General features: G+C 47.8%; 1 protein-coding gene across 3 annotated transcripts in view; it reads right to left on the reverse strand.

Annotated features, from left to right (window-relative positions):
• Positions 1 to 1,258, reverse strand: part of ALPK1 (alpha kinase 1) — a 102,796-nt gene extending 101,538 nt beyond the window's left edge. For all 3 annotated transcript variants that reach the window (XM_001507300.5, XM_039913811.1, XM_029076353.2), the window contains exon 1: positions 1,029 to 1,258. The gene's annotated coding sequence lies outside the window, so the exon portion shown is untranslated. The remainder of the gene's footprint in view (positions 1 to 1,028) is intronic.
• Positions 1,259 to 9,464: the final 8,206 nt, after the last annotated feature.

Consider the following 9,464-nt stretch of genomic DNA (forward strand, 5'->3'; position numbering starts at 1 on the left):
CCTGGATCAGAGCTCCTGCCCTATGAATTCCATGTTTGACGCCGACAGCCGCCTCCAGCATTCATCTCATCCCACGATCTTCCTGCTCACCACTGCGCTATTCCCATAAACCGTTCTGCTGCTCACTTCCAATTCTATGACACTCCAAATGCATTTCCAGACCCACTTCTCTAAAAACGAAAGAGAGAGGACGAGAGAAGGGGGAGATAGAGTTGGGGGTGCACACCTGGGCGATGGAGCATCAACTATCGGGGACACCGGCTCCGAGTGTAACTGACACTCCCAATCATATGTTTCTCATGGATTTTACAGGAGTGAACTCTTCCCAATGCCACCATCTGTAATTTTCCAGAAAAAGCCAGTGATACTCTCATAAAAACCACCATAAAGACACTCTAGGTGAAAGTCAATTCATTTAGTTTCGTCTTTTCTAACTTTATGGATTTCCCTGCTGACGCAGACTGTTTATGTATCCTTTTGAATCAAAGGAAGTAAACAGTTACCTGTCGGTTTCAAGCTGAAAGTGGCTAGAGATTATGAGTCACCCTTCTCCCCGCGAGACAATATAATAATAATAACAATAATGATAATAATGGTGGTATTTGTCAAGTGCTTACTATGTGCAAAGCACTGTTCTAAGTGCTGGGGGGATACAAGGTGATCGGGTTGTCCCACGTGGGGCTCACAGTTTTGACCCCCATTTTACAGATGAGGTAACTGAGGCACTGAGAAGTGAAGCTGTCTCCCCCGATTAGACCGTAAGCTCGTCAAAGGGCAGGGATTGTCTCTGTTACTGATTTTTCATTCCAAGCGCTTAGTACAGTGCTCTGCACATAGTAAGCGCTCAATAAATACTATTGAATGAATGAAGTGACTTGCCCAGAGTCACACAGCTGACAAACCACCGGATTCTCGCCTTGTCCTTTGGGGCACGCTGACAGGATCTATCGTGACCTTGAGGAAATACATCGCGGCCTGGGTCGGGGTGGAATCAAGAGGACAGAACGACAAGTTGGAACTGGACTTACCTTTTCACGGAGAACAGAAAAATCTCACTTCACGCACGGAAGTTAAGAAGAGACGGGGGGGTTTCGTTACAGTCGGCTGGAAGGGCCCTGCTTCTTGTAAACTGATTTGGTTGCAGGAAGACGACGGGAGGGAAAAAAGAAAAGAAAAAAGATCCAAAGACGGATTGTTTTTTTTGAAAAAAAAGCTGTTTGGAAGAACTCTGCTTCTTGGAAACGAGCACGGTTTCAGGAAGTGACGGGAGACAAAAAGCAAACAACAGAGGCAAGCTCAGAAAAAGATTGTGTCACTCCTTTCGGGGACTTTTGGCAGTGGCTAGCGTTTGACACACACAGGCCACACCCTGTAGCAAACAGTTCCTGGAGTTGGATTTCTTCAGAGAAGCATCATCTCTCCGGCCGTGCCCTTTATCCGTCTAGACATTGAACTCCTTGAGGACAGGGAATGTGTCATTTGCTCTTGTATGGTACTCTCCCAAGCGCTTAGCACAGTGCTTTGCCCACCGTCAGCGCTCAATAAATACGACTGAATGAAAGGTAGGGAATCACTTTTCCATTTGAAGATAACAGAGGAGAAATCACGCTGGATCTGAGGCCTGAACGTAAGACTCAAAGCTCTTAAGTTCTTGGGCAGCTCTGCTTCTCATCGATTGCAGGGACTGCAGTCGATCAATGGTATTAACTGAGTGCTTACTGTGCGCAGAGCACTGTGCTAAGGCCTCGGGAGAGTACGAGAAATAGGGTTGGTAGACGTGTTCCCTGCCCACAACGAGCTTACAGCCTAGAGGGGGAGACAGACATTAAAATAAATTTCAGATAGGTACATAAGTGCTGGAGGGCTGAATAAAGAGTATAAATCCAAGTGCAAGCGCTTAGTACAGTGCTCTGCACACAGTAAGCGCTCAATAAATGCGAATGAATGAAAGGGTAATGCAAAAGGGAGAGGGGGTAGGGGAAAAATGAAGGAGTCAGAAGGTCATGGGTTCTAATCCCAGCTCTGCTGTCTGCTCTGTGACCTTGGGCAAGTCACTTCACTTCTCTGGGCCTCAGTTGCCTCATCTGTAAAATGGGGATTGAGACCGTGAGCCCCACCTGGGACACGGACTCTGTCCAACCCGATCTGCTTGTATCCGGCCCATTGCTCAGTCGAGTGCCTGGCACTTAGTAAGTGCTTAACGAGTACCACAATTATTATTATTATTCTTATTATTATTATTATCAGTGAGAGGACCCACCCTGCCTCAGCCTGAGATGCTACTTGAGATGCAACCCTTCCGCTTCAAGGAAGTGCCAGCTTGTCCAAGGTCAATCAATCAACAGACTTGGTTGAGTGCCTGCCATCGGCAGAGCTATTTACTAATGCTTGGGAGAGGACAATAATGTCATTGTGCTTATTCATTCAGTTGCATTTATTGAGCATTTCCTGTGTGCAGAGCACTGTACTAAACGCTTGGAAAGTACAATTCAGTAACAGATAGAGACAATCCCTGCCCACAATGGGCTCACAGTCTAGAAGGGGGGAGACAGGCACCAAAACAAGTAAACAGGCATCAGCAGCATGAATATACATAATCAGAATCATAGATATATATACACGTCATTAATATAAACAGAATTATAAATATGTACATATATACACAAGTGCTGTGGGCAGAGTCCCTGTCTTCAAGGAGCTCCCATTCTGGCTGTTAGGAGATAATAACCTGAGGGGAGGAGATTTAATTTCGGGAGAGGGCAGGGTCCTGAAATGGGGGCATGAAGACCACCCGCTTTTTTTGCCTCTAAAGTGACTAGGCAGTAAGCGCACTGCGAAAAATTTTGTGAAAAATTTTGAAACAGTATAAGTTCCTTTTGGAAAAAATTTTGAAATAGCATAAGTTCCTTAAGGACAAATACCCTGTCTTTTACTTTCATTGATTCTCCCAAGCATTCACTCCAAGATCTGCACTTGGATCTGTGATCTTTGGGCATTTGGCATTCACCCCACAACACTTACGTACCTATGTATAAATTATACATTATATGTTATTTATTTATATTAATGTCTGTCTTCCCCCTGTAGATTATAAACTCACTGTCGGCAGGGAATGCGTCTACCAACTCTGTTGTACTGTACTCCTCACACTCAGTGGAAAGAGCCCGGGCTTGGGAGTCCGAGGGCATGGGTTCGACTCCCGGCTCTGCCATTTGTCAGCTGTGGGACTGTGGTCAAGTCACGTCACTTCTCTGTGCCTCAGTTCCCTCAGCTGTAAAATGGGGATTAACTGTGAGCCTCACGTGGGACAACCTGATTACCCTGTATCTAACCCAGCTCTTAGAACAGTGCTCTGCACATAGTAAGCGCTTAACAAATGCCAACATTATTATTATTACTCTCCCAGGTGATTAGTAGAGTGCTCTGAGCACAGTAAGCGCTCGATGAACAGCGTTGATTGATAAAATCAACCCTGTCTCTCTTTGAAAGAGAGTAAGCTCCTTATGATCAATGATCCTGGATTCCATTTCTATTTTTGATTCTCCCGAGCATTCACTCCACTTCAGTTCTGTTTTCAAGGAAGAGGTCAGAGGAAAAATTCCCGGACACTCCTACCCCTTCTAGTATATAACCAACAAACTGATTTCAGGAGATTTCATCTAAGCAATTGGACCTGTGACCTTTGGGCATTTGGTATTTGCCCCGCAGCACTTACGTACTTATCTATAAATTATATATTATTTATAGAAGCCGCGTGGCTCAGTGGAAAGAGCCCGGGCTTGGGAGTTAGAGATCATGGGTTCGTATCCCAGCTCTGCCATTTGTCAGCTGTGTGACTGTGGGCGAGTCACTTCACTTCTCTGGGCCTCAGTTACCCCATCTGTAAAATGGGGATGGAGACTGTGAGCCTCACGTGGGACAATCTGATTACCCTGTATCTACCCCAGCGCTTAGAACAGTGCTCTGCACATAGTAACAAATACCAACATTATTATTATATACTATTTTTTATTAATATCTGTCTCCCCCTTCAGACTGAAAAATTGTGAGCAGGGAATGGGACTACCAACTCTGTTGTGTTCTACTTTTCCAGTTGCTCAGTACACAGTTAGCACTCAATAAATACCACTGGTGAAATAGTGGCAGGGTCAGAAGGCGGTGGCTTCTCCCAGCTCTGAAGGATAACCCACAAATAGAATTGATGCCAGATATCAAACATATTCATTCATTCATTCATTCAATAGTATTTATTGAGCGCTTACTATGTGCAGCGCACTGTACTAAGCGCTGGGAATGAACAAGTCGGCAACAGATAGAGACGGTCCCTGCCCTTTGACGGGCTTAAGGTCTAATCGGGGGAGACGGACAGACGAGAACGATGGCGATAAATAGAGTCGAGGGGAAGAACGTCTCGTAAAAACAATGGCAACTAAATAGAATCGAGGCGATGTACATTTCATTAATAAAATAAATAGAGAAATGAAAATATATACAGTTGAGCGGACGAGTACGGTGCTGAGGGGATGGGGAAGGGAGAGGAGGAGGAGCAGAGGGGAAAAGAGGGTTAAGCTGCGGAGAGGTGAAGGGGGGATGGCAGAGGGAGTAGAGGGAGAAGAGGAGCTCAGTCTGGGAAGGCCTCTTGGAGGAGGTGAGCTTGAAGTAGGGTTTCGAAGAGGGGAAGAGAATGAGTTTGGCGGAGGTGAGGAGGGAGGGCGTTCCGGGACCGCGGGAGGACGCGGCCCGGGGGTCGACGGCGGGACGGGCGAGACCGAGGGACGGTGAGGAGGTGGGCGGCAGGGCAGTGGAGCCTCCTAATTACTGTCTTCATCCCCCATGTTCTGTGGAACTCTGTAGGCTTGTTTCAAAGAACAGACTCTAATCCCGGCTCTGCCATTGATCTGCTGTGTGACCCATGGGCAAGTCATTTCACTCCTCTTGTCTCAGCTTCTTCATCTGTAAAATAGGATTAAGACTATAAACCCCACATGGGTCAGGGACTGTATCTTGTATCTTCCCCAGTGCTTTGTCAGCTGTGTGACTTTGGGCAAGTCACTTAACTTCTCAGTGCCTCAGCTCCCTCATCTGTGAAATGGGGATTAAGACTGTGAGCCTCACTTGGGACAACCTGATGACCCTGTATCTCCCCCAGCGCTTAGAAGAGTGCTCGGCACATAGTAAGCGCTTCACAAATACCAACATTATTAGGAGAAGCAGCGTGGCTCAGTGGAAAGAGCACGGGCTTTGGAGTCCGGGCTCATGAGTTCGAATCCCAGCTCTGCCACTTGTCGGCTGTGTGACTGTGGGCAAGTCACTTCACTTCTCTGTGCCTCAGTTCCCTCATCTGTAAAATGGGGATTAAGACTGTGAGCCCCACGTGGGACAACCTGATTCCCCTATGTCTACCCCAGCGCTTCGAACAGTGCTCGGCACATAGTAAGCGCTTAACAAATACCAACATTATTATTATTATTATTATTATTACAGTGCCTGGCACGGATTAAGTCTTTAACGAACGCCATTTAAAAAAATAGGCTATTGTTACAGCTAAGGAAGTAGCTTCTCCAAACCTGTATTTTTAGGCATCCGTCTTTTGCGAAATCACCACTTGAAATAAAAACGTTTCCACTCTGGATGCTCTTTCCTGCAAAAGGGGTTGGGCCCTTGGAGCACTACACCCATTATTAGTAATTATTAATTACTTTAATTACTATAACTCTCATGTTTTTGATGCGCTTTCACTGCAATTTTGGTTTACCCCTTGACCTCGGCTACTAAAAAACATAATATTAGTGCAGTGTGGTGAAATACCCTCTTGAGAAATTTGAGAACAGGGAGAGGGCCCAGAGAAGAATCTGGAAAGGGTCAAGGGCCAGAAAAAGAGGATGTATGAGAAAAATAGAAACCAACTTGGATTTCTGTATCCGGTTTAAAACGGAAAAGGTTGAGGAGTGGCCCGGATAGTAAGAATTCGGTATTCGAGTGCCCGACCGATTATTCTTTATTCATTCAATAGTATTTATTGAGCGCTTACTATGTGCAGAGCACTGTACTAAGCGCTTGGAATGGACAAATCGGTAACAGATAGAGACGGTCCCTGCCCTTTGACGGGTTTTAGACCCTCCAGGAGGGAACGAAAGGAAATGGAACGGAAGATATGAGGCAGAACCTCCTCGCTGAACACAGGGTAGTTAGAACTTGGGTCCGAGCCTAAAGAGAACCAAGGAATGAACTCCTCCTCTCAATAGTCTTCTTATAATAATAGGGAAGCAGCGTGGCTCAGTGGAAAGAGCCCGGGCTTGGGAGTCAGAGGTCATGGGTTCGAATCCCGACTCTGCCACTTGGCAGCTGGGTGACTGTGGGCAAGCCACTTCACTTCTCTGTGCCTCAGTTATCTGTAAAATGGGGATGAAGACTGTGAGCCTCATGTAGGACAACCTGATGACCCTGTGTCTCCCCCAGCGCTTAGAACAGTGCTCTGCACCTAGTAAGCGCTTAACAGATACCAACGTTATTATTACTTAAAAACACAGCAAGCAGCGATCAAATTTTTGCCTTGTCTTACGCTGTCGAGTAGAGACGCCACGGAGGCATCTCTTCCAGAACGCCCCGCTCTCTATCTGCAGTCGTTCCCTTCATTCAATAGTATTTATTGAGCGCTTACTATGTGCAGAGCACTGTACTAAGCGCTTGGAATGGACAATTCGGCAACAGATAGAGACAATCCCGGCCCATTGATGGGCTTACAGTCTAATCGGGGGAGACGGACAGACAAAAACAATAGCAATACAGTAAAACTGCAGCCAGGTGAGGAAGGAGGGGACAAGGTGACTGCTTTAAAGCCAATGGTGAGAAGTTTCTGTTTGAGGCCGAGGTGGATGGGCAACCACTGGAGGATCTTGAGGAGTGGGGAAATAATAATAATAATAATAATGTTGGTATTTGTTAAGCGCTTACTGTGTGCACTGTTCTAAGCGCTGGGGTAGATAGAGGGGAATCAGGTGGCCCCACGTGAGGCTCACCGTTAATCCCCATTTTACAGATGAGGGAACGGAGGCCCAGAGAAGTGAAGTGACTTGCCCGCAGTCACCCAGCTGACAAGTGGCAGAGCCGGGATTCGAACCCATGAACTGTGACTCCCAAGCCCAGGCTTTATCCACTGAGGCACGCTGCTTCTCAATAAGCAAAATAAGTAGTGGATCCATAGAGTTTTCTCGGTAAAAATACAGAAGTGGTTTACCACCGCTTCCTTCCACGCAATAAACTTGAGCCTCCACCCTCGACTCTCTCCCACGTCGCTGCTGCCCAGCACGGGGGAGTTTTGACTGGTAGCCGCTGACCTTCCCCTCGCTAGCCACTGGCCAAGCTAGGAACGGAATGGACAGGCCTCTGCTTGACTCTCCCTCCCCAAGTCGAGACTGGTAGAGGACTGGAAACTCTGCAGATGCGACCCTGAGAGGGGACTGATTAAAAACCATTGTATTAATCACGCAGCAGGCCGGTGGTGCTGGGACTCGAACCCAGGTCTCTTCACTCCCCGCCCCATGCCTTTTTCCAGCAGGCTTTGCGATTTGAGGGTCGTTAGCTGGGGACCACCAAGGGAAACTTCCCAGCTCTAAGGCGGAGGCTGCCAAGTGGGCTGCCTTATTAAAGGCGCATCTCCTCCAAGAGGCCTTTCCTCACTAATAATAATAATGTTGGTAGTTGCTAAGCGCTTACTATGTGCACAGCACTGTTCTAAGCGCTGGGGGAGACACAGGGGAATCAGGTCGTCCCACGTGGGGCTCACAGTCTTCATCCCCATTTTACAGATGAGGTAACGGAGGCCCAGAGAAGTGAAGTGACTTGCCCACAGTCACCCAGCTGCCAAGTGGCAGAGCCGGGATTCGAACCCACGACCTCTGCCTCCCAAGCCCGGGCTCTTTCCCCTGAGCCACGCTGCTTCACTAAGCCCTTCTAATCCTGGCTCTGTCGCGTGTCTGCTGGGTGACCTTGGGCAAGTCACTTCACTTCTCTGGGCCTCAGTTCCCTCACCTGTAAAATGGGGATGAAGACTGTGAGCCCCACGTGGGACAACTGATTACCTTCTAATAATAATAATAATAACGTCGGTATTTGTTAAGCGCTTACTATGTGCAGAGCACTGTTCTAAGCACTGGGGTAAATACAGGGTAATTAGGTTATCCCACTTGGGGCTCACAGTCTTAATCCCCTTAATGAGAAGCAGCGTGGCTCAGTGGAAAAAGCTCGGGCTTTGGAGTCAGGGCTCATGAGTTCGAATCCCAGCTCTGCCACTTGTCGGCTGTGTGACTGTGGGCAAGTCACTTAACTTCTCGGTGCCTCAGTTCCCTCCTCTGTAAAATGGGGATGAAGACTGTGAGCCCCACGTGGGACAACCTGATTCCCCTGTGTCTACCCCAGCGCTTAGAACAGTGCTCGGCACATAGTAAGCGCTTAATAAATACCAACATTATTATTATTATTATTAATCCCCATTTTACAGATGAGGTAACTGAGGCAAAGAGACGTTAAGTGACTTGCCCACAGTCACACAGCTGACAAGTGGCAAAGCTGGGATTCGATCTGCTCCTTAGAGAAGCAGCGTGGCGCAGTGGAAAGAGCACGGGCTTTGGAGTCAGGGCTCATGAGTTCGAATCCCAGCTCTGCCACTTGTCAGCTGTGTGACTGTGGGCAAGTCACTTCACTTCTCGGTGCCTCAGTTCCCTCATCTGTAAAATGGGGATTAAGACTGTGAGCCCCACGTGGGACAACCCGATTCCCCTGTGTCTACCCCAGCGCTTAGAACAGTGCTCTGCACATAGTAAGCGCTTAACAAATACCGACATTATTATTATCTACCCCAGAGCTTAAAATATTGCTTGGCACGTAGTAAGCGCTTAACAAATACCATAATCATTATCATTTCCTCTTCTCCCACTTCCTTCTGCATCCGCCTGACTTGCTCCCTTTATTCAACGCCCCTCCCGGCCTCGCAAGACTTACGGCCTTATAATTTACTTATTTACCCTAATGTCCGCCTCCCCGTCTAGACGGTAAACTCATTATGGGCCTGGAATGCGGAATAACAACTGGTTATATTGTGCTGGCCCAGACGCTTAGTACAGTGCTCTGCACGTGGTAAGCGCTGCGTGGCTCAGTGGAGAGAGCCCGGGCTTGGGAGTCAGAGGTCATGAGTTCGACTCCCGGCTCTGCCACCTGGCAGCTGTGTGACCGTGGGCAAGTCACGTCACTTCTCTGGGCCTCAGTTCCCTCATCTGTAAAATGGGGATTAAAAGTGTGTGAGCCCCACGTGGGACAACCTGATCACCCTGGATCTCCCCCAGCGCTTAGAACAGTGCTCGGCACCTAGTGAGCGCTTAACAAATAGATTTAGACTGTAAGCCCGTCAAAGGGCAGGGACAGTCTCCATCTGTTGCCGACTTGTACCATCCAAGCGCTTAGTACAG

Source organism: Ornithorhynchus anatinus, chromosome 12 (genome assembly GCF_004115215.2).
Source record: "Ornithorhynchus anatinus isolate Pmale09 chromosome 12, mOrnAna1.pri.v4, whole genome shotgun sequence".
NCBI lineage: Eukaryota > Metazoa > Chordata > Mammalia > Monotremata > Ornithorhynchidae > Ornithorhynchus > Ornithorhynchus anatinus.